The sequence below is a fragment of the Lepus europaeus genome, chromosome 22, assembly GCF_033115175.1.
Source record: "Lepus europaeus isolate LE1 chromosome 22, mLepTim1.pri, whole genome shotgun sequence".
In the NCBI taxonomy this organism is placed as follows: domain Eukaryota; kingdom Metazoa; phylum Chordata; class Mammalia; order Lagomorpha; family Leporidae; genus Lepus; species Lepus europaeus.
Window position 1 is genome coordinate 9,803,956 of NC_084848.1, and position 24,121 is coordinate 9,828,076.

The window sequence follows — 24,121 nt, forward strand, 5'->3', positions numbered from 1 at the left end:
AAAAAGTCCCATACTCCCATGCTGAAGGAGAATGATCAAACAAGAACACTCCGCTAAAATTAACTATGTTATGACTGGGTTGCAGAAAGCCTGATAAGTTGCTTGCCTGTGTTGTTCACTTCTGTGTTGCCTTGAGCTGCAGCTGGTTATGTATAAAGTGTCGCTGAGACGCTGGAATAAACGAGCCTCGATCAGCCTTGTTGTCTTGGCTCCGTTCTCTGCGCCCTTGTCCCTCTTTTCATTCCCACTCCCTCCTTCAGGTTCCATACGACTGGTGCAGCTGGCCCGCACACCAGTGGACAAAAACAACCTGCTGAACTTGTGACTGGCGAAAATGTCGGTTCCAACAGATAAATAATGCTTGCTTGTACATTCCAAACACCCTAAGAAAACCAGCTACAGTTACAGGGTAAACTGGCCCTGGGGTCAGCACGACTGGAGGTGTAAGTTTGCTGTAATGAAACACGAAGGGGAACAGCAAGTTGTCCTCACAAACCTCCCCTTGTTGTTTCTTTTTTTAAAATAGATTTATTTATTTATTTATTTATTTGAAAGAGTTACACAGAGAGTGGAGAGGCAGAGAGAGAGAGAGAGAGAGAGAAGGGTCAGTGTGATTATTTTATGTCCTTGAAGTTTTCCCCTGCCTCTCTTTCTGCTCATTCTGCGTCTAAAGACCCCCTGGCCCCAGCTCCATCCAACAGCAATGCCTGGGCCTTACCCTGGGCCTCGTTGGCCCCTTTCGTCAGCTCTGCCTGTCCCCCAAGGCCCATCACTCTTTTCCCCCCAAAACCCATCACAAGCAGCTTCCCGTCTTGGCTTCCCCGGGAGGTGGACAGTCTGTGTGGCTGGCACGCAAGCATAATGAAACCTGGCGGAGGCCCCGCCCCAAAAGGAGGGAGCAAGGGGCAGGGCCTGTCCAGCCTCCTCCCGTGATGAGCCAGGAGCCCAGAGAAAGAGTTGGGTTTCAGGAAGCAGGGTTGGGGAATGGGATGCCCTGAGTCATGTGACAGGGCCCACACTCAGGGGCACTGCATTCCCGTAAACTGACACCAGCCCTGATTAGGGGTCCATCATCTGAACACAAGCTGGGCAGCTCTGTGGGGCCTGTTCCTCCAAAGAGGAGGTGGCCGCGTGTATGCCTGCTCCGATCTCCATCACCTGACTGGCCTGTTCTCTCCCGAGGAGGGCACTGAGGCAGCCTAGCTGAGCCCTCCGTGTCCTGCTTTACCCGTCCAGAGCTATGCCCCCAACAGGTGCCCTCTGCTCCAAGCGGACAAGGATGGGGCTTCTCTCCTGGAGTGCGGCGGGGACGGGTGGGTTGTGAAATCACAGGAAGTGCCTCAGTGTAGGGTGCACCAGGCCCTGGGGTGCAGTGAGCTCCATATGCAGACGCCGCAGAAGGACAGAGTGACGCCACCATCTCTTCCAGCAGGTGCAGGAGGCACCGCACCGCTGTCACTCCGGCCCCAGGGCCCTGGGCACTGTGTCCCCTCTGCCTCTGCTGCTCAGAGAGCTTGTGCCCTCCTTCACGGAGGCACCGTCTCCTGCTGCGTTATCTACTGCTCCCTGATTCTGCTGGCTTCCGCACAGCACTTACCACCTGCTATGCGGTTACAGATTTGTTCATTGCCGTGCCAGTGCCGACAGGTGAGCTCCACGAAGGCAGGAACTTTGACTTTCATGTGCATGTCCACATTAAAAAGTGCTCCGAGCTGTGCTTGGGGAATTTTTTTTTTTTTTTAACTTAGATGAGTAACCTTAATCTTAACTTAGATGAGTAACCTTAATCTGAAGGAAAACTAGGTCAGTTCCTGAAGTCAAATTATTTTACAGACATCACACCCCGACAGAAATGAAAAAGGATGTGTGTGCAGGGCTGTCCATTGCCACACGCGTGGCGCCAGGAAAGGCCCTGGGAGCGGGGAACCAGCCGTGATCGCTCCTCATAGTGGAGGACCTGCGCCCTCCCGGTTTTCTCCGGATGGAGTTACTTGTTCTCCTTGAGAGTTAATAAGTATTTGAGGGAGATACTTTGGGGCTACATAAATCTCCTGTTCTTTTCTTCAGAGTTAATAAGTATCTTGGGGAGATACTTTGCAGCTCTGAGATTATTTTGTTTCTCATCCGAAGTTCACCTGCTGGGAACGGTTGATGATGCTTCTGGCCTGGATTAATCATTGTTAGGATGGCTCAATGGTGATTGTCTGAATCCATCACTTCTGTATTTATTAGTTGGTGTTCTGCGGCGAGGAGTTGCTTCCTTTCTTCATTTGTTCCTGTCCTGCAGTCAGTATGGATTCCTGTTTTCTTGAACAGAATATAATCCGTTACCCCGACTTAGTCCGATGTCCCAGTGGTCCTAGAATCGGGCTTCTGTGACATTTGTGACACGTCAAAAGACTTGGAGCACATCTTTGCTTTCTCTCACCCTAAGGGGTTCCCTTGGACTAGATAGAAGCAGTATTTCGAACCCAAGATCTGGGTCCTAGATACTCACTGTCAGCACCTATGAAGCATTCTGGCCAAAAACCAAAACCTGTGCCTTACCACGTCTTCAGGAAGGAACATACTAGCACTCTATGGAAATGTCATCAGCAAAGCTGAAAATGACTTGATTTTCTGGATAAATGAACTGATTTCCTCAGCCAACAAATTATATGGCAAAACAGTAACAAAGAAAAGGAGAAATATGGGTCCGATGTTGTGGCATAGCAGGTTAAGCCACTGCTTGAGATGCCGGCATGCCATAGAGCACCAGTTTGAGTCTTAGCTGCTCCTGGCTTCAGCCCAGGCTGCCATTGCAGCCATTTAGGAAGTGACTCAGATGGAAGATTCTCTCTCTCTCTCTCTCTGCCTTTCAAATAAATAAATCTTTGGGGGAAAAAAAAGAAAAGGAGAAATACAAAGACAGAGGAGGGGGAAGGGTAAGCTGTAGATTTCAATGTGTGACATTTACTTGGATAAAAATCCAAACAAGTCAAAAAATGTAAAAAAAGAAACTATTGGGGGGAATTTGAGCAATGATTGGATTTTGATAATATTAAGGAGGTACAGTTACTTCTTGTGACAATTGTGTTGAGATGCTGTTTTTAAAATGAGTCGCTTTGTGGTGGTGGAATTGTTCTGTATCTTGGTTGTTGTGGTTGTTATATGAATCTACATATGAGATCAAATTGCGTAGAACAGCACACACACAAGCATGTGAATCAAACTGAGTAAAGTCTGCGGTCCAGTTAGTAGCATGGTATGACTGCCAGTTCCCTGGCTTGGATAAGTGCTCCAGTTACACAAGATGTTACCGCCAGACAGAGCGGGGTGACCATACACTTCATCCTTTGGCATTACTTTTGCAACTCCCTGTGAGTCTGCAATTATTTCAGAACAAAAACATGGGAAGTCTCCTTACCCTGTAGAGGTAGATGTGAACATTTCTGTGGATGATATATCACCAGCTATCAAGACAGCCTGGTTCTACACCGCGGTAGACATTTCTTTATTATCTTCTGGGGGGTCAGGAGGCTGGCTGCCACCCTTTACCTTCTGGTCCCCAGTGCTTCAGTCCTTCTGACCTGAAAAATACACTCTTGACCTCCCAGGGTCTTCAGAAATCTCATCCCAGTCCAGTACGGTCTCAGCACTTAAGTCCTATCCAGGCTCATCCGAGACGGCTATTCTGGGTCTGAGGATCTGTGAAAGACGAATCTGCCCTGTCCCGACAGGCGGTGGTGTAACAGACTTGGACAATTGGTCTAGATGCTTCTGTTTAAAAACGAGGGGCTGGAAGGCACGCAGGAGTCCCTGCCCCACGCCGGTGGATTCGGAGATCCCGCAGGGCACGTGTTGGTGGTTCCTTGATTAGGGCTCGGGGCCAGAGAAGATTCGCCGTGGTTCTTGATTGCATGCTCTTATTTTTCCTTTTCCACGAAAGACAGTCTATCCTCACTCCTGGACAGTTTTCTTAGATTGCTTTCTGCCTACCCAGATCTCTTAATTCTGTACTATCCTATTTCTTTCAATCCCAATGGGTGGTGTTTCTGCAAATATAATTTTCTTCGTAACTTGTGTGGTCTCCTATGAATCATATGGGAGTTAACTAGACAAATCAACACCCATGCATCTGTTTGTGATAAGCCCTTCCCTACTTGGGCTCCACTTGCAAACACCTAAGAACAATGCTTTTGGGGAGGGCATCGCAGCGTAGCATTGCCGCCTATGACACTGGCGTCCCGTGTGGGCGCTGGCTGGAATCCTGGCTGCACCACTTCCCATCTAGCTCTCTGCTAGTGTGCCAGGAGAATCAGCAGCAGATGGCCCACGCCCTTGGGCCCCTGCACCCAACTGGGAGACCTGGAAGAGACTCTTGGCTCCTGGCTTCAGTCTGGCCCAGCCCCAGCCATTGAGGCCATTTGGGGAGTGAACTAGCAGATGGAAAATCGCTCTCTAACTCTGCCTTTCAAGTAAATAAATAAATCTAAAAAAAACAAAACAAAAACAATGCTGTTAAGACTCTTAGAAGCCCTGTTGTTTGACCAGTGATCTAAGGTACTGTCTTCTGTTTTACTGGTGTGTTAAAGAGTTTTACAGTCCACCCTTGGCTCCCTTTTTAAACCATTTTTCTATCTGTGATCGGATTCTTTCCTGGATGTTGTTTCTTAATTTTTGGCATTGTTTGGTATCTAGAGAGATTGAGAAAGTTCAAATCTGGCAAGACCTGGAAACTTTATGTTTTAGAGGGTTTGTCTCCTTTCCCTTGCATTTCGAAAAGTGATTATTGGTGCTGGCACTGTGGTATAGCGGGTAAAGCCACTGCCTGCAGCTCTGACATCCCATATGGGTTCTGGTTCAAATCCCAGCTGCTCCACTTCTGATGTGGCTCTCTGCTATGGCCTGGGATAGCAGTAGAAGATGGCCCAAGTCCTTAGGCCCCTGTACCCTCGTGGGAGACCTGGAAGAAGCTCCTGGCTCCTGGCTTCAAATCAGTGCAGCTCCGGCCGTTGTGGCCATCTGGGGAGTGAACTGTCGGATGGAAGACCTCTCTCTCTCTCTCTCTCTCTCTCTCTCTCTCTCTCTCTTTCTGTGCCTCTTCCTCTCTGTAACTCTGCCTTTCAAATAAATATATAAATAAAACAGTCTTTTTTAAAAAGTGATTATTTATTTGAAAGAGAGAGCATACGCACGAGAGCGAGCACAAACTGCCATCTACTGGTTCACTCCCCAAACGCCTGCAGTGCCTAGGGCTGGGCTAAGCTGAAGCTGGGAGATGGAAACTCAACCTAAGTGCCCCGCATGGGTAGCAGGGGCCCAAGTACTTGAGGCATCGCTGCTGCCCCCAGGATCTGCCTCGGCAGATAGGTGAAGTCAGGAGCTGGAGTCGGGCATCAAACCCGTGTACTCCAGTGCAGGATGCAGGCGTCTGACTTGCGAGGCCAAACACTTGTCCCTCCTGTTGTATCTTACTATTGGCAGCAAGAAAAGGCCAGGTGATATATTCAGACCTCTGCCTAAAAACTCCATCGTCAGGCCTAGCATCTGTGCTACGATGGGTGCTTTCATATGCCAAGAGGCTCCTTTCTTCCAGTTCCTGCTAATATCGGCATAGTTTCCTTTTACACCTTTGCTGTTTGCCTCCTTGACAGCCATTCAGCCACCTCTAACTGCCTCTTTGGGGCCAATAAGGCTTTTTTTTTTAAGGTTTATTTATTTATTTGAAAGAGTTACACACAGAGAGAAGAAGAGGCAGAGTGAGAGGGAGAGAGAGGGAGAGAGAGAGGTCTTCCATCTTATAGTTCACTCTGCAATTGGCCAGAGCTGCACTAATCCAAAGCCAGGAGCCAGGAGCTTCTTCTGGGTCTCCCATGTGGGTGCAGGGGCCCAACGACTTGGGCCATCTTCCACTGTTTTCTCAGGCCATAGCAGAAAGCTGGATTGGAAGAGGAGCAGCCGGGATTAGAACCAGCACCCACATGGGATGCCGGCACTGTAGACAGTGGCTTTACTCACTACATCACAGTGCTGGCCCCAGTAAGGCTTTCTGAAGAGCACATGGCATAAAGTTATGATCTGAACACATGGTGGTGAGTATATGGGTGCTTGTTATCCTGTAGTTTTATGTCTGAAATATTCACAATAACAAAATTAATTATTTTTATAAGATTTATTTATTTGAAAGGCAGAGTTATAGAGAGACAGAGGCAGAGAGAGAAAGAGAGAGGTCTTCCATCTGTTGGTTCACTCCCCAGATGGCTGCAAGGGCCAGAGCTGGGCAGATCTGAAGCCAGGAGCCAGGAGCTTCTTCCAGGTCTCCCACATGGGTGCAGGAGTCCAAGCACTTGGGTCATCTTCTGCTGCTTTCCCAGGCCACAGCAGAGAACTGGATCAGAAGTGGAGCAGCCAGCACTTGAACTGGCACCCATATGGGATGGCGGCACTGCAGGCGGCGGCTTCACCTGTTACACCACAAACATGCCTGCCCCAAGAGTGTTTCTTTACCCACTACGCCACAGTGTCAGCCCCCAAAGTGAATGAGTTCTAAAAACACCAGGATTCCTGCTGCTGCGCAATGTTGAACTGGAATTCCCAGACGACATAATAAAATAAGAAACAAACAAACACAAAAAGAAACAGAAATAAAGCATTCTAAATTTGGGCAAATGATCCACCTAAAGCCTGAAATAGCTCTTTTATGGGATTTGGGTAAAGGATTTTTTGGGGGAGAGAGGGAACATCATTAAAGCCGTTGTTCAAGAGCGGGACCAGTATGAAGACACCAGATGTCCTTCCCTGAAAAAGTTGATCAACCTCTAGGATGGCTGTGGAATCCACTCACACACTGTGTGTTTTTCATTGATCCGGGATCTGTCGCTCATCCATGAGAGCATAAAATTCAGGACTTTTACTGAATGCACTGATCTGTTGCCATTCACTGCTTTCTGTTTTGATTTTTTAAAAAAGATTTTATTTATTTATTTGAGAGGTAGAGTTACAGAACAGAGAGGGAGAAATAGAGAGAAAGGTCCCCTGCTGGTTCACTCCCCAAATGGCTGCAATGGCCAGAGCTGACCTGATCCGAAGCCAGGAGCCAGGAGCTTCTTCCTGGTCTCCCATGCGGGTGCAGGGGCCCAAGCACCTGGGCCATCTTCTACTGCTTTCCCAGGCAATAGCAGAGAGCAGGATCAGAAGAGGAGCAGTCGGGTCTCAAACTGGTGCCCATAGGGGATGCCAGCACTGCAAGCGGAGGCTTAACTCACTATGCCACAGGGCCAGCCTCTGTTTTGATTTTTTTTTAAAGAATTATTTGGGAAGCAGAGATAGAGACAGACTGCAAGAGAGACAGAGACAGTGAGAGACCGAGAGATGTAGAGAGATACAGAGCTCCCATTGGCTGGTTTACTCCCCAAATGGCCACAATGGCTGAGGATGGACTGGGGTGAAGCTGGGAACTCCATCCAGGACTTGCACAAGGGAGCCATCACCACTGCCTCCCAGGGTCTGCATTAGCAGGAAGCTGGAGCTGGGAGCTGGAGATGGTTGTTAAAGCCAGGAACTCAATTGTGGGGTGCAAGGGTCTTAACCAGGACCCTAACCGCTAGGCCAAACACCTGGCCTTCTGTTTTGAGTTTTATGCTTCAGTCCACAATCTCACTTTTAATCGAATGCTTGCTGTAGAGAATAAAGAGGAACTCTGTTTTCATGTAAAACTGTTTCTATTCTTGAAATAATGTTAGTGATTAGGCGTGTATTTTGCTGAACATGACCTTAGTCTGTGCCTTTCTGCAATCCAGCCATGACTGGGGAAGTTAGGTTCTAAGATATCAGCCCAAAATCAGAGTGGCTTTTATCAATGTCTGCTCATGCTCAACGACTGATAGGAAACATGCCAAGAGATAATATTGACAGTATTTCTTTGATTTGCTGAGTCTTTGTGTGTTAGAGAGAGGAAGTATAAATAAGAGACTCAAACGAGATGATACCAGGAGCTTGGTTCAACAAGTAACTCTCAGGGTACGTCTGGGGGTCGCCTGGAGGTCAGTCCAGATTTAGCCCAGAATCTTAGGTTCTTTCAACCACACAGAAACTTCTGGGCTGGCTCTCTCTTTGTCATCTCTTTGCCTCTCCTCGTGGGCAGCAATCCGGGCCCTCCTGTGGGGTTTCCACACCCACGCCTTATCTCTCCCTCCAGGCAAATCCTGCTCTGATTCATGCACTTAAAAAGCACAGCAGGCTGGCGCCGTGGCTCACTAGGCTAATCCTCCGCCTAGTGGTGCTGGCACCCCGGGTTCTAGTCCCGGTCGGGGCGCCGATCCTGTCCCGGTTGCCCCTCTTCCAGGCCAGCTCTCTGCTGTAGCCAGGGAGTGCAGTGGAGGATGGCCCAAGTGCTTGGGCCCTGCACCCCATGGGAGACCAGGAGAAGCACCTGGCTCCTGCCATTGGATCAGCACGGTGCGCCGGCTGCAGCGTGCCTACCGCGGCGGCCATTGGAGGGTGAACCAACGGCAAAAGGAAGACCTTTCTCTCTGTCTCTCTTTCACTGTCCACTCTGCCTGTCAAAAAAAAAAAAAAAAAAAAAAGCACAGCAGCAGCATCTCACTGGAAACCAGAAAGCTCCTCTGTGGTCAGCCGGCTGCACCATCTCAACCACTGTGTTTTCTCCCAGGCCTCAATGTTTTTATTTGCCAAACCAGGGTCCTGGGTCATATCGTCTTCAGAATTGTTCCAGTTCAAAAATTCTACAGCCGAAAGTCAGAAAGTGACACATTTACTCTTTGCTTTGCTTTGCTTTGCTTAGGCAGAAAGATCTCGAGATAGAGATCCCTCCCTCCCTCCCTCCCCCAGTTCAGCAGTGGCTGGGCCAGGGCTGAGCCAAGGCCATGACCAAAGCCAGGAGTTGGGAACTCAATCCAGGTGAGTGAGTGGCAGGGACCCAACTACTTAAGCCATCACCTGCTGCTTCCCAGGATCCGCACCCAACAGGAAACTGCCAGCCAGTACTCCCTTTGTTCTAGAAGGTGTGGACAACTCACTTACTCATTTCACACTCAGCCAGCACGCGCGAGGTGCTTACACGGTCCACGCCCACCCAGCACGCGCGAGGTGCTTACCGAGTTCTGAGGAACTGACGAAAGCACCACCAAACCCTGGTCCGCAGACTTAGCCGTGATTTCTGCGCAAGTCATGGTAGAGGGAACCAGAGGAGGATTTGGCGGAGCCCCGGTGTCCTGCTCAGCCGGGAGCCCAGGCAGTGTTCTCCAGGGAGGGGACGGGGCTTCCCTGAAGCCCTGACCTGAAGCTGTGGGGGAACCTGGTGGGGAGAACTGTGAGAGTCCAGTGGGCTTGCGAAAAAGGAAGCAAACACCATTCCTTTTGAAAGGGCTAAGCAGATGTTTGTTTTTTTCTCTGGGTCAAATATCTCTGTTATTTTCTTTTACAAGATTTATTTATTTATTTATTTATTTATTTATTTGAAAGTCAGAGTTACACAGAGAGAGACAGAGAGCCAAAGAAGAGAGAGAGGTCTTCCATCCGCTGACTCATTCCCCAATTTGCTGCAAGTGCCTGGAGCTGCACCGATCCGAAGCCAGGAGCCAGGAGCTTCTTCCGGGTCTCCCACGCAGGTGCAGGGGCCCAAGGACCTGGGCCATCTTCTACTGCTTTCCTAGGTCATAGCAGAGAGCTGGATCAGAAATGGAGCTGTCGGGACTAGAACCAGGGCCCATATCGGATACCGGCATGCAGGTGGCGGCTTTATCCGTTATGCCACAGCGCTGGCCCCTCTCTGCTATTTTTGTTATAAGAGCAAATGGTGCCGTATCTACTGCTCCCATGGCAGGTATTGCTCTAAGCCCTGTTCAACACCAGATAACTCATTTAATCTTCATGACAGAATGTGAGGGAGGGATTGTTATGAGCCCATTTTACAGATGGGAAAGCTGAGGAACCAAAAATGAAATCACTTACTCCAGACCACATACAGTCAGTAGCAGAGCTGGAATTTGAATGCACACAGCTGGCAGACTGTGCTCTTCATCCCAACTAATGATGCCTTCCTAAATGGCTCTGTAAGTGATATTAAAATGAAGGTGGAATTGCTCTATGACCCCCCAACACACAGAGATTGAAGCTTAGAGTTCTGGAGGACCTAAGTTCAAAGGGGGTCTCACTGGCCTAGAGGGAAGGTGCTGGCGGGGCTGTGCTCCATGGGAGGCTCCAGGGGAACCCATGTCCCCACCTTCCCAGCTCTGAGAGGCTCCTGACCCCTCCCCAGCAGTGGTCAGATGGTGTTTCTCTCGCTGCATCGCTCTGACACGTCCCTTTGTCCCACCTCTCCCCTGTAATGACTTCGTGAGGCCCACCCCGAAAATCCAAGATCATTTCTCCATCTGCAGCCCCTTGCGCACATCCCTTTTGTGTGTAAGGCAGTGTAATTCACAAGGTTGAGGATCAGGATGTAAGTGTCTTTGGGGGGGCATTATTCTGCCTATGATGCCAAGAAATTCCACTCATAGGTATGCAGTCGTGTATTGCTTAAATGTGAGGACATGAGCTGAGAAATGCATCATTAGGCCACGTTCATTGCTGTGCAAACTTCATAGAGTGTGTTAACAAACTGTGAAGTCGGTAGGCAATAGAACTCATGGGGCCACCATCGTATCTGTCGTATCTGCAGTCTGTCATTGATCAAAATGTCATTATGTGATGCTTGACTGTGTACCCAGTAGAACTGAAAGTAAATGATCCACACACAAGCTTGCATTATCTACAGCAGCCAACAGGTGGAAACAGCCCGGTGTCCACTAACAGGTGAATGTTTAAATGAAATGTAGTGTAACTTACAATGGCAGGTTTCTGAACCATAAGAAGGAAAACAGTAGTTGGGGGTTGGGTACGGTGGTTAAGTCCCCACTTGGGATACCCACATCCCATATTAGAATGCCTGCTTTGAGTTCAGGCTCTCAGCTTCTGATCCAGCTTCCTGCTGATGTACACCCTGGGACACAGTGGATGCTGGCTCAAGTACTTTGGTCGTGGCACTCACTTGGGAAACCCAGATGGAGTTCAGGGCTCCTGACTTTGTCCTGGCCCAGCCCTGACTGCAGGGTCTTAGTCCACCTGAACGAGGATGGACTGGGTCCGAAGAAAGGTAAGTGTGCCGCTCGCCCGTTCCCCAGCCTCCCAATCCTGGAGACAGTCAGACGCAGTGGGGAGTCAAGTCAAGCAAGCAAGAACTCGGTTTATTGCACGTGTAGCAAAGCCTTTTAAAGCACAAGACCTGGGCCGGCGCCGTGGCTCAACAGGCTAATCCCCCGCCTTGCGGCGCCGGCACACCGGGTTCTACTCTCGGTTGGGGCGCCGGATTCTGTCCTGGTTGCCCCTCTTCCAGGCCAGCTCTCTGCTATGGCCCGGGAAGGCAGTGGAGGATGGCCCAAGGCCTTGGGCCCAGCACCCCATGGGAGACAAGGAGAAGCACCTGGTTCCTGGCTTCGGATCAGCAAGATGTGCCGGCCGCAGCGGCCATTGGAGGGTGAACCAACGGCAAAAAGGAAGACCTTTCTCTCATTTTTTTTTTTAATTTTTTATTTTTGACAGGCAGAGTGGACAGTGAGAGAGAGACAGAGAGAAAGGTCTTCCTTTGCCGTTGGTTCACCCTCCAATGGCCGCCGCGGTAGGTGCGCTGCGGCCGGCGCACCGCACCGATCCGATGGCAGGAGCCAGGTGCTTCTCCTGGTCTCCCATGGGGTGCAGGGCCCAAGCACTTGGGCCATCCTCCACTGCACTCCCTGGCCACAGCAGAGAGCTGGCCTGGAAGAGGGGCAACCGGGACAGGATTGGTGCCCCGACCGGGACTAGAACCCGGTGTGCTGGCGCCGCAAGGCGGAGGATTAGCCTAGTGAGCCGCGGCGCCGGCCGGAAGACCTTTCTCTGTCTCTCTCTCTCACTGTCCACTCTGCCTGTCCAAAAAAAAAAAAAGCACATGACCCCAGGATTACTGGGGCAGGGCATAAGGACCAACCAATTACTTAAAAGGTCATTTTTACGGGGTGACTTTTTATAGGACCAGCCATATGGCTGTACACTCATCATCAGTTGTCACCTCCCCTGATGCTGCGTAGCCAATCAGCTTTGGTGGTAAACGACTTCGGGTACCGCCCACCTTGCTTCCTTTGGGCGCCATCTTTGAATTGCCATGTGTGCCTAATTTCCCCACACTACAGTTACAAGCATTTGGGGGATGAACCAGTGGACGGAAGATCTCTCTCCATCTATCTGCCTGCCTTTCAAGTAAAATAAATAAATAAATAAAAATTTAGAAAATACATTAGCACTGATATATGCTATAAATGGAAGAACCTAGAAAACATTATGCTAAGTGGAAGAAACCAAACACAAATGGCCACGGATTGCAGGATTCCATTCTATCAAATGTCCATCAAAGGGGCTGTGGCTAAGCCTCTCTCTGTGGCTCCAGCAACTCATATGGGTGCTGGTTTGAGTCCAACTGCACCTCTTCCAATGCTGCTCTCTGCTATGGCCACGGAATGCAGTAGAAGTGGCCCAAATGCTTGGACCCCTGAACCCATGTGTGAGACCCGGAAGTTCCTAGCTCCTGGCTTCCGATCGGTCCAGCTCAGGCTGTGGCGGCCGTTTGGGGAGTGAACCAATGGAAGGAAGCCTTTCTCTCTTGTCTCTCCCTTTCTCTGTAACTCTACCTCTCAAATAAATAAATAAATAAATATTTTTTAAAAGAAAAAGTTCATCAAAGGCAAATCTGTAGATATGGAAAGTAGGTCAGTCCTTGCCTGGGCTTGGTAAGGGGTCCAGGGAGTGACTGCAAATGAGCAAGAAGAATTTTGGGGGGTGATGGGAATGTTGGAGAGTCAGATTGCGTAACTCCACAAATCATCGAATTGTATACTTAAAGTGAGTGAGTTGCATGGTATCATGGTGTCTACTTCCATAAAGCAGTTTTAAAAATGAAGAGGAGTGGGACCGGTGCCGGGCGCAGGTTAATCCTTCGTCTGCGGCACCGGCATTCCATATGGGCGCCGGTTCTAGTCCCGGCTGCTCCTCTTCCAGTCCACTCTCTGCTGTGGCCTGGGAGTGCAGTGGAGGATGGCCCAAGTGCTTGGGCCCTGCACCCACATGGGAGACCAGGATAAGCACCTGGCTCCTGGCTTCAGATCAGCATATCTCTGGCTGCTGTGGCCATCTGGGGAATGAAGCAATAGAAGGAAGACCTCTCTCTCTGTCTCTCCCTCTCACTGTCTGTAACTCTGTCAAATAAATAAAATCTTTAAAAAAATAAATAAATAAGGAGTGAGCCAGGGCAGAGGGCCTGTGTGGAAAGGAAGTCGCCAACCCTCTTCTCTTAGCAGCTCCTGCTTTTATTCTGATTCTTCCCTCCTGCTCTGTTTCCCCTCCAGCTGGTGTGTCTGTCCGCCCTTTCTGGAAATGATGCGATAGAAAATGGCCCTAGGCCGGCGCCGCGGCTCACTAGGCTAATCCTCCGCCTTGCGGCGCCGGCACACCGGGTTCTAGTCCCAGTCGGGGCGCCGATCCTGTCCCGGTTGCCCCTCTTCCAGGCCAGCTCTCTGCCGTGGCCAGGGAGTGTAGTGGAGGATGGCCCAAGTCCTTGGGCCCTGCACCCCATGGGAGACCAGGAGAAGCACCTGGCTCCTGCCATTGGATCAGCGCGGTGCGCCAGCTGCAGCGCGCCTACCGTGGCCGCCATTGGAGGGTGAACCAACGGCAAAAGGAAGACCTTTCTCTCTGTCTCTCTCTCACTGTCCACTCTGCCTGTCAAAAAAAAAAAAAAAAAAAAAAGAAAGAAAATGGCCCTAGTCGTTGTTGTTCATTGTCCTGCTTTGGAAAGCAAAAACGTCCCCCTCTGTCAGTTCCTGGAAGTTCATGAAGACTGCTGATCTGGGAAATCCAAGTCCCTCGTACTACCTATCAGAACAACCTAAGGACGGACATTCTGGACAGGTGGACATGTTAAGAAGCCAGTTAACCTGGAACACAGGTTTCCTGTGGGAAACGCTCAGCCAATGGAGCTGAGCTAATCTGGATAAAGAGCCTCACTCAGCCCAGGTCACGCCGTCACATGACAGCCGGAGTCTGAAATGCAGCTGTCAGCTGCTGAGAAGTGCTTACTTTCCAAAGGAGAAATGTTTGCTCTCTGTGTCCCGAACTATCGGTACTTCCCCAAGGCCGCCAGAGCGGGACATGTGACTTGCCATCGCTGGTTGGACCCCAAGGCCGCAATCTCGATTTCACTCTCGCTGCTCAAAGTACTCTGCAGGGGGGCCGGTGCTGTGGCCTAGTGGGTAAAGCCGCCACCTGCAGCGCCAGCATCCCACCCAGATGGGCGCCAGTTTGAGTCCCAGTTTGCTCCACTTCTGACCTAGCTCCCTGTTGAGCTTGTGGGAAAGCAACAGATGATGGCCCAAGCACCTGGGTCCCTGCCACCAAGTGGGGGACCCAGATGGATCTCCTGGCTCCTGGCTTCAGCCTGGCCCAGCTCTGGCTGTTGGGAATCATTTGGAGAATGATCCAGATCTCTGACTCTCAGTCTCTTCTGATGTCTCTGTTACTCTCTTTTCAAATAAAATAAGTCCTAAAAAGAGAAAATATTATACTTCTTAGCTCTTTAGTACAAAGTTGTTTTTTCTTTTTTTTTAAAAAAAAACCTTGAGATATATTTAGTATAAGATTCACTCTTTTCAAGTGTATGATGCAGTTGTTTTTAGTACCAAAAAATGAAGCCAATTAAAAAAAAAAAAACTAAGCTAAATAAACAGAATAGTTAGTGCAACCAAAAAAAAAAAAAAAAACCAGCACTTTAGCATCATGCACAAGTTGTGACAGCCCCCGAGCTGGCCCCCAGCACTGCCTCTCGCCTGCCCTGGTGTTGGCTGCCAGGAGCTCACCCAGTACCTTTCTCAGGTGGGTGAGGAAGTGGTCCCCGGCGGGAGGCGGCTGGGAGGTTGTGCCCCACTCGGCGTCAGCTGCAGGTGGATGTTTCCTGCTCAGCCTTCTTGCCTCTGGTCGGAGCGACCTGCAAGGCACCTGTGGGGTCAGGCTGAGGCCCAGCTCTTCCTGAGGGGCTTCTTCCTCTCCCTGTCCCTCACTCCCCTCTAGGGTTCTCCTGACAGCAGGAACTCATGCACTGCTCATCTCTCAGGTCTTGACCTGCGGTAGCTCCTAGGGGCTGTCCCTGCCTTCCTAGGTGCCCTGCTTTGCAAAACATCATTTGGAAGTTCATCTTAGGACACTAACTTGCTGTCCTCAGCGTTGCCTAACACAAAGGCCTTTACATCTTTTTCTCTATTCCTGCTAAAATCTGAGACACATCACGTGGCACCGGAGCCTGACTCCACAGAATCAAGTCTTTTCCTCCCAAGAGCAAATGTTTGCATTAAAAGAGTAACCTGGGGGAGGGGATGGGGAAGTAAAAGAACAAAGATGTGGCCAGAAAGGAGTCTGAAAGCTGTGGGTTGGGTTTCCTTTGTGTGGGCCACAGATTTTGCAATAAGCCTTGTATTTATCAGCACACGCACACATGCACGCATGCACACACGCACGCACACACACCTGCTCAACTGTGCAGTTCACAGTGTCTCTCCTTTAGGAACCAATCGTATTAAGACCAGTTTGGGGGGAGGGGGCACTTGATGTAGCAGTTAGGATGTGGCTTGGAACACCTGTGTCTCCTAGTAGAGGGCCTTAGCTTGAGACCCAGGTCCACTTCCAATTCCACTCTCTTACTAATGTGCACTCTGGGAGGCAGCAGGTGGTGGCTCAAGTTCTTAGGCCCTGCCACCCTTATGGAAGACGTGGGCTGAGTTCTGGGCTCCTGGCTCTGGCCTGGCTCAGCCCGGACTGTTGTGGGCAGCTGGGGAGTAGACCAGCGGGTGGAAGATTTCTGTCTGTCTCTGTTGCTGCCTTTAAACCAACTGACCAAGCAATCAGTATAAAAAAACAAACATAAGACCAGACAGGAATTTCCACTTTGGTCCTCTTCAGAAACATATTCCAGTTCCAGCAGGTAATGAAAGACATGGCTGACAGCATCCCTGGGGAAGGAAACCCCATCCAGCTCCACTCCTGACCTCTGCTCTCCGAATTCACCCCTCTTACGAACCCTGAGCCACTCATCTAATTTCTCTGAACCTGAGTTTTCTCACTCGTAAAATGGAACAGTAATAGTCCCTACTTCATAGATTCGCTATGAAGATTAAATCATAAGGTCAGGGTGGGCGTTGTGGTACAGGTTTAGCCGCTGCTCGGGACGCCTGCCTCCTGAATTGGGGTGCCTGGGATAGACCCCGCCTCTGCTTCCTGCTGGCGCTCATCCTGCAGGGCAGAGATTATGGCTCAAACACTTGGATCCCTGCCACTGCGTGGGAGACCCGGATGGAGCTCCTGGCTCCTGGCTTCAGCCTGGCCCAGCCCTGGCTGTTATGGGCATTTGAGGAGTGGACCAGTAGTTCGATGATTTCTGTCTCTCCTTTTCTTCCTCTCAAATAAATAAGAAATAAACAGAAGCCTTTTAAAAAAATCCGGCTAATGATAGTACCTACTCCATAGGACTGCTTCTCATGGGGTTGTTGAGAGCGTGAAAAGAATGAATGTAAGCCAAGTCTTGTATCCATTAAGGAAGTAAAAAGAATTCAACCAAAACAAGGACAGAAGATTATAAGCTCTGTCTTCCCATAAGAGAAATAAACATAGACTGTAGTGTCTGAAGTCAGGAAAACTAAAACCAGGGCTGGCGCTGTGGCACGGCGGGTTCAGCTGCCGTCTGCCTTGCCAGCAGGGAGCTGCACTTTCCTCCCTTAGAACTTCTCATGCTATTGTTCGTGAAAAAGCTCCTGACAAATGGAATTCACAGATAGGTTGATTTCGGTGCAAAAATGTTTTGAAATCCACACATATTAGGGATCTTAAAAATTCAAGGAGGGGCCAGCATTGGGGTGAAGTAGGTTAAGCTACCTCCTGTGAGGCTGACAACCCATATGGGTGCCAGTTCTAGTCCCAGCTGCTCCACTTCCCAACCAGCTCCCTGACAGTGCACCTGGGAAAGCAGCAGATGGCCCAGGTGCTCCAGCCCCTATCTCCCATTTGGGAGACCCGGATGGAGTTCCTGGCTCCTGGCATCGGCTTGGGCCATCCTCAGCTGCTGTGCTCACCTGGGGAGTGAACCAGCAGATGGAAGATCTCTGTCTCTCTCTCTCTGCCTCTCTCTCTGTAACTCTGCCTTTCAAATTATTTACATTTCAGTGGCAAGCCAGGAAATTCACAAACAAGACTAGAGAGTGACAGAGGCTTCTGTGCTGTCTTTGGCCCACGTGGCTCAGGACAGCCTCTAAGGAGGAGGGTTCAGCGGTGTGACTGCAGGAGGCAGGGCATTCCCAGGCCCCCATCACGGCAGGTGTGGGGCAGGTGCCAGGAAGTGAGGTCCCGGGGACAGGCAGCGATCAGGTGATGTTAGCGGAGAAGGATGTTTCTCTCGGAGGCGTGGAACTGCTTTTGACCTGGAGATTCCAATGACGAATTCTGAAAACAGTGGCGATGTTCACACAGCAGTGTACATGTAAGCCGTGCTGCTGAACTGCACACTTCAAATGGCCAAAATGGTAAATGTTATGGTGTCTACTTTTACCACAATCAAAAACAATTAAAAAGGATGAAAATGAAGAATATGTAGTAGTTGATCAGAATGAAAAGGAAAGGACTTGGGGACAAGAGGAAGCAGCATGATTAAACCTCCAGGGGAAGGGAGGGCCTAAACACCTAAAAATCAACTGGGGGGGGGGCTCCACTTTTTATCCAAGTGTTGGTTGCCTGGATGTGTTCACTTTGTGAAAATGCATCAGCTGTACATTTATACTTTGTGCACTTTTTCAATCTTTATTGTTCTTCAACTGAAATTTTTACCTTTTTAAAAAGTTCAGCATCTTTGTCCATTTTTGTTGCTATAACAAAATTCCTGAGACTGATGATTTATAAAGAACAGAGGCTAATACGGTGGGTGTTGTGGTGCAGTGGGGTAAGCCACTACTTGGGAGACCTGTAGGGAGTGCCAGGGATTGAGTCCCACCTCTGTCTCCACTTCCGATTCACCTTCCTGCTAATGCACCTGGGAGGCACTGGGTGATGGTTCAAGTACTAAGTCCCTGCCACCCAAGTGGGAGACTCAGATGGAGTTCCTGCTTTCTGGCATTGGCCTGGCCCAGGCTCAGCCCCAGCCGTTGCGGGCCTTTGAAGAGTGAACTAGTGGATGGAAGATATCTCTCTCTCTCTCTTTCTCTCTGTGTATGTGTATGTGTAGCTCTACTTCTAAAATAAACAAAAATGAATACAGAAAACAGGTGTTTTGGGTTTGTGGCTCTGGAGGAGTTTGAGAATCCAACAGCGTGGCACCAGCATCCTCTTGGCTTCTGGTGAGGGCCTTGTGCAGGATCACAACCTGGCAAAGGCGAGGAGGTAAGAGAAAGCTGAGGAGCCGAACACGCTCTCCTGAGAACTAACTCATCCTCACCAGAGTGGCATCAGTCCCTTCAATAGGATGGAGCCCCCGTGACCCCGCATGTCTCTTAGAAGCTCCCACACAGGAGCCGTGAGGGGAACACCCAAACCCCAGCAGTGACCTCACCGGTGGTGGGGTGGGGGACTGACTAGAGGGACCCTGAGGGCTCAGGCTAGTGCCTGGCACTTGTCAAGCATCACAGTGCTGTCATCACCGGTGGCCCCATTCTCCGTCACTCTGTGACATCACTAACTCAAATCTGGCGTGAGGCTCACCAACTCTGAGCGCGTGGGATGGTGGTAGCAAGAGTCTCAGCCACAATTCTTGTTAGAATTTGTCCAGGGACATTGATGGGCGGCTCCAGAGGGAGGCTGCTGCCCTCTTGTCACCCGTGCCATTCCCCTCCCGCCCCTCCCCGAGCTGTCTGGCTGCCCACACCTGTGCTTCCGTGGGCTCAGCACTTCCCACACTCTGCGCATCGCGGGCACGGACAGTTCCCAAGCTCGCAGCATCCCACCTTGCTTTCCTCACTGGAATTCTCAAGGCCGAGCAGCCAGAGGATCCCGAGCCCGGGTGGGGGTATTTGTGCCACGCACTGTGCCCATAAAGTTAACTCGCGGACAGCCAGTGGATGCAGCCCTGGGTCGCGCAGGACCGCACCACCCCCGAGGGCCGAGTGTGTGCAGCTCCCGGGGAGGTAATAACAGCAAACACCCGAGAAGCGCCATTGCTTAGGGATTAGGAGCTCTGGCTTCTGGGGCCAGACTGCCCAGGCACCAGCTCTGGCCACTGCACACGTGTGTGTCCTTGGGAAAGCTACCTTGAACCCCTCCCTCCGTCGGTTGCCCTACGTGTAAAGCCCGGGCGACAGCAAGCGTCTGCTCGCCCCAATCGCCTGGGCTCCTGGGAAATTCCTAACCCGGCCACAAGCAGACCCGCGAATCAGCCATCTCTGGGGTGACACTGCGCTTCCCTTGGGTGGGCGCCGTGTGCAGGCGAGCTTGGAAACCCGTGGGTTCCTGAGAAGTTTTGTGGACGCTTCCGGAATCTAGGCGCCTCCAGCCCCCCCGGAACCCGAGAACCCCGACCCCGGCTCGCCGCTCACACACACAGCTCAGCCTTCGGGGGCTACAGGGCCCAGGAGGCCCTGCGCTGCACCCTGGGACTCGCAGGGACTCTGGGGGCGCTCGAACGCGTCATCACCTCCCATTGGCTTCCGAGGAGGCCACGCCCCGCAGCTCGACCAATCACAGCGCAGTGGGCGCTGGTGGAGTGGGAGCGGCGGCGCCGCGCCTCAATCACAGCGGGGCGGACGTCGCAGGCGGTGCGTCGGCGGCTGCGCGCGGCCCGCGGTTCCCACGGTCCTGCCGGCGCCCCCGAGGCGACTTCCAGAGCCCCGCCGCAGGTGACCGCGGGCCCGGGCCGGGGTACTGGGCCGGGCTGCCGGGGCTCCCGGCTCAGGGCTGGGCTGTTCCTTCCCTCCGAGACCGACAGGGCCGCCGGGCGGCGCGTTTCGGGCTCCGATGGCCGCCCCCTCAGGGACACCCTGCGGTCTCAGCCCCACTCCTCCGGTCGCGGGTGCTGGTGGCGGGCGGGGCGGGGCTGCCCTTCGGCATGCTCTGGCCGGGGAAACTGAGGCAGAGAGGACCCGGGATGTGCCGAGACCCCCTGGGCGGGGGGCGCGGCCCCTGCCGCCGCTGGCTTCGTCCCGGGAGGCCGGGGACGGTGTGGTTCTGAGGCGGAGTTGAGCTGGTGGGGGTGCGGGGCGGCCGGCGGCGGGGGGCTGCTCCGAGGGCTGCAGGACGGAGCCGTGCGGGTGGCCGCCAGCGCCCAGGCTTGCCCTGCCCTTCACCCCGGGACTGCGTGGCCACGTCCGCGAAGCCCTGCTGAGCGCTCTGGGCGGGGAGAGATCCCCCCGGGGTGGGGGTCTCCAGGAAGCGGTTCCAGCGTCAGAGGGGCCGGGGCGCGGGCGTGCGCGGGGGCGGCACCCGACCCTGCCTTGGCTGAGAAGGGGCTGCCCCCCGCTGGGTTCCGAGGCTCCCGCGGGGAGCAGGGCCGGAGCTGTGCTGGGAACGTGGCGCGATGGGGGTGCCCGGAGTCTCGGACGTTCGCTGTGGGTGGCTCCGAGGCCCAGAAGCTGTCGGTCTGCATCTCAGATGGTCGGTACCCTAGCTGGGGAGCGTCTTGGAGAGGGAGAGACCACGCTGCAAACACGGGAGGGCAGTGCAGGAATCCCCGGGGGGATTTTGGAGGGGTTTTAAGGTGGTTGCAAGGACAAGGAAGAGGAGAAAAGATCCCAGCGCTGCTAAGGAAGTCCGGTAGCCAGACCCCGTGTGGCTCAGTAAAAATTACCTGGTGCCGGACTACCGGCATGCCTCGTGAGGAGCGCACCACCAGGCCGTTTCCTTTTCTTCCTTTTTCAAGATTGATTTATTTATTTGGAAGGCAGAGAGAGAGAGGGAGAGAGAATCTTCCATCCACTCGTTCGCTCCCCAAATGGCCACAACACCTGGGGCAGGGCCAGGCTGAAGCCAGTGAAGCCGGGAGCCTGGACCTCCACCTGGGTCTCTCCCCTGTGCGGCCGCCCACTCGGTGCAGGTGGAGGTGCAGGGGTCGGAGGCAGCTGCTGGCCAAGCACCAGACTGGTGTACGGTGACTGTTTTTTCATCAGTAGAGGAAGTACACTGGGAAGTAATGATTAAAACGTATGTACATGTGGCCTGCAAAAAGTCTGTGGGGAGAAAGGAAAAGTTTACTTTGGTGCCAACAATTTTTTTCAGATTCATATATATTTTTTCATAATGCATGTTTCCCACATAGTATGAAAATAGTTTTTACGCCAGAATAAAGTCACACTTTTAAGTATATTTCCACAAATTTTTGAAATACATTAACCAATAACACAGTAACTCATTATCATGATCAAGTGGTATTCACTATATATAAGTGTGCTATATTTTTCTAAGACTGGAGATGCGGTAGCTTTGTTTATACCAGCACCACCACAACCACAGAAGTGATGCCTTGTGCTATGATGCTGTGGTTCATTAGGTGATAGGAATTTCTCAGACCTTTTGGGCCTTGATTGACCATAACGCCGTTGTGATATGTGAGCGTGTATTGCAGCGTCTCTTGAGTCTGTCTCTCGAGTCTTCTGACCTGTGACTCTATCTTTTGAAGAAATACTCCGCACTGTTTTTAAAAACTGCAGAAGTTGGTTTGTAGACTTTAATTTGAACCCCAGTGTGTGATGGGGAAGTTATCACATGTAGGGAGGGTGTTGAAATCTGAATGATTAACTAGACATATGATATGACTCAAATTTTTGTATTCATCAGATTAGGAATTGTAAATTCTTTTTTTTTTTTAAAGATTTATTTATTTATTTGACAGAGTTACACAGAGAGAGAAGGAGAGGCAGAGACAGAGAGAAAGGTCTTCCTTCTGCTGGTTCACTCCCCAAATGGCCACAAAGGACAGAGCTGCGCAGATCTGAAGCCAGGAGCCAGGTGCTTCTTCTGGGTCTCCCACGTGGGTTCATGGGCCCAAGGACTTGGGACATCTTCTACTGCTTTCCCAGGCCACAGCAGAGAGCTGGATTGGAAGTGGAGCAGCAGGGACTAGAACCGGTGCCTATATGGGATGCCGGTGCTCTAGGCCAGGGCGTTAACCTGCTGTGCCAGATTTGTAAATTCTGATACTGTCAGGGGATTATAGGTGTGTGGAGAAAATGAGATTCTCATTTGTTACGATTCTCATTTGTGAGTATGGCCACTAGCAAAAGTGGGTGTAGCTTAGGACCCAGTGGTTCCACTTTGAGAAAATTCCTTAGAGAAACAGACTTTTGTGTACAAGGAGGAGGCTGTTAGGATGTTGACTGTGGCCGGCGCCGTGGCTCAACAGGCTAATCCTCCGCCTTGCGGCGCCGGCACACCGGGTTCTAGTCCCGGTCGGGGCACCGATCCTGTCCCGGTTGCCCCTCTTCCAGGCCAGCTCTCTGCTGTGGCCAGGGAGTGCAGTGGAGGATGGCCCAAGTGTTTGGGCTCTGCACCCCAGGGGAGACCAGGAGAAGCACCTGGCTCCTGCCATCGGAACAGCGCGGTGCGCCAGCGGCAGCGCGCTACCGCGGCGGCCATTGGAGGGTGAACCAACGGCAAAAGGAAGACCTTTCTCTCTGTCTCTCTCTCTCACTGTCCACTCTGCCTGTCAAAAATAAAAAAAAAAAAAAAAAAAAATAAAAAGAAAAGGATGTTGACTGCATCACTGTTTATAATGGTGAAAAAATTGGAAACTGCCTAAAAGTCTGTTGGTAGGGGAATGTTTGTAGAGTAGATGTATATTTTTTAAAGTACAATAAATTGATTGGAAAGAAATGTTATTTTAGGACAGTGGTAACCTTGTGGTATGAGAAGAAATGGAAAGGGGTGGGGGTTTTACTTGTAATGTTTTATGGGGAGAAGAGACTTAACAGATTTATGAAATATTAATAATTTATGGAGGGTGTTTCATATAAAAATTATACTTAAAGTAAAATTTTAACTTAAGAATTGATGGTAGCTGTAAAAGTTATGTTAAGTTGTTTTGGAAAAAGGCTACAAACTGCATGAGTACTAGGTTTCAAAAGTAGTAATTTAGGTAAAATTCAAATCACCAATACACATTGAAAATTAAAATGTGGGGAAACTGTTAACCATTGATCAGAATTTACTTTGCTAGATACCTAAAAGCTCCTAATCGTTAAGAGCTTAAAAAAATTGTTTTTGACTGTCTTTGTTTTGAAATATGAGTGGGTTGCCTGGATTTTAAACTTAAACAGATTTTTAAAAAAATATATAGTTATCACTCTGTACAGATATACAAATGAACATGGGCTAAGGGTTTTGTTTATGTCATTTGTAAGGAAGCCTGGCAAGGTGTCACAGGCGAGACAGGGCACGGTCCTGTTTGTGGCTCAGCAGTATCAAGGCGCGTCCAGATGCGGGGTGGTCCTGGCCCTCAGTGGGGGAAGGAAGCCAGCGGACCCTCGTGTTGATGGGGTGCGTTTCCTTGTCTGTTATCTGCAGTGTGGAGTTGAAAACACTTCCTGCAGAATCAAAATTAGATAGCCTTGAAGCTTCTACTCTAATCTAGAATCAAGATTGCCAGGAAATCACACATTTTCCCTATGGGAAAACAAAAAGATAAACTAACCTGATTAAAATGCATTGCTCATTTGAGATACGATCTCATTGGGTTTTGTTTTAATCCCATCAGGTAACCAAAAATGATCATAGAATTTGAGACCCGAACTGGCCCTTAATAATGTATTAAGTACATTATTAATAATGTACCTCTTATTTCCCAGGTGGACAGTTTTCCCTGAATTAGTAGCTGTGTGTCTTGCGTTAAAGAAAAATTACATCGATACTTTCTAAAAACAGAGGCAGATTTTCTTGTAGGTACTGCAGTAGGGGCGAGAGAGTTCAGCATGGAACTCAGCTCAGTGTCCTAGTAGAGCAGGCGCCCAGGAGGTTTGTAGCCCATGGTCAGTGGAACTCCTCAGCTTGAGATACTAGGTATGCCAAGGTGCCAGTTGTGAGATCGATTCTAGCTAAC

At 50.7% G+C, this 24,121-nt stretch overlaps 2 protein-coding genes across 3 annotated transcripts in view; one reads left to right on the forward strand and one right to left on the reverse strand.

Moving 5' to 3' along the window:
* The window catches only part of RIN3 (Ras and Rab interactor 3), a 328,519-nt gene that overhangs the window by 169,132 nt on the left and 135,266 nt on the right, over positions 1 to 24,121 (reverse strand). The window lies entirely within an intron of this gene.
* The window catches only part of LGMN (legumain), a 40,217-nt gene continuing 35,931 nt past the window's right edge, over positions 19,836 to 24,121 (forward strand). Inside the window, exon 1 of one of the 2 annotated variants that reach the window (XM_062181171.1) lies at positions 19,836 to 19,931. The gene's annotated coding sequence lies outside the window, so the exon portion shown is untranslated. Of the gene's footprint in view, positions 19,932 to 22,013; positions 22,036 to 24,121 lie in introns of those variants that run through there. The other variant, XM_062181172.1, reaches the window with a different exon arrangement.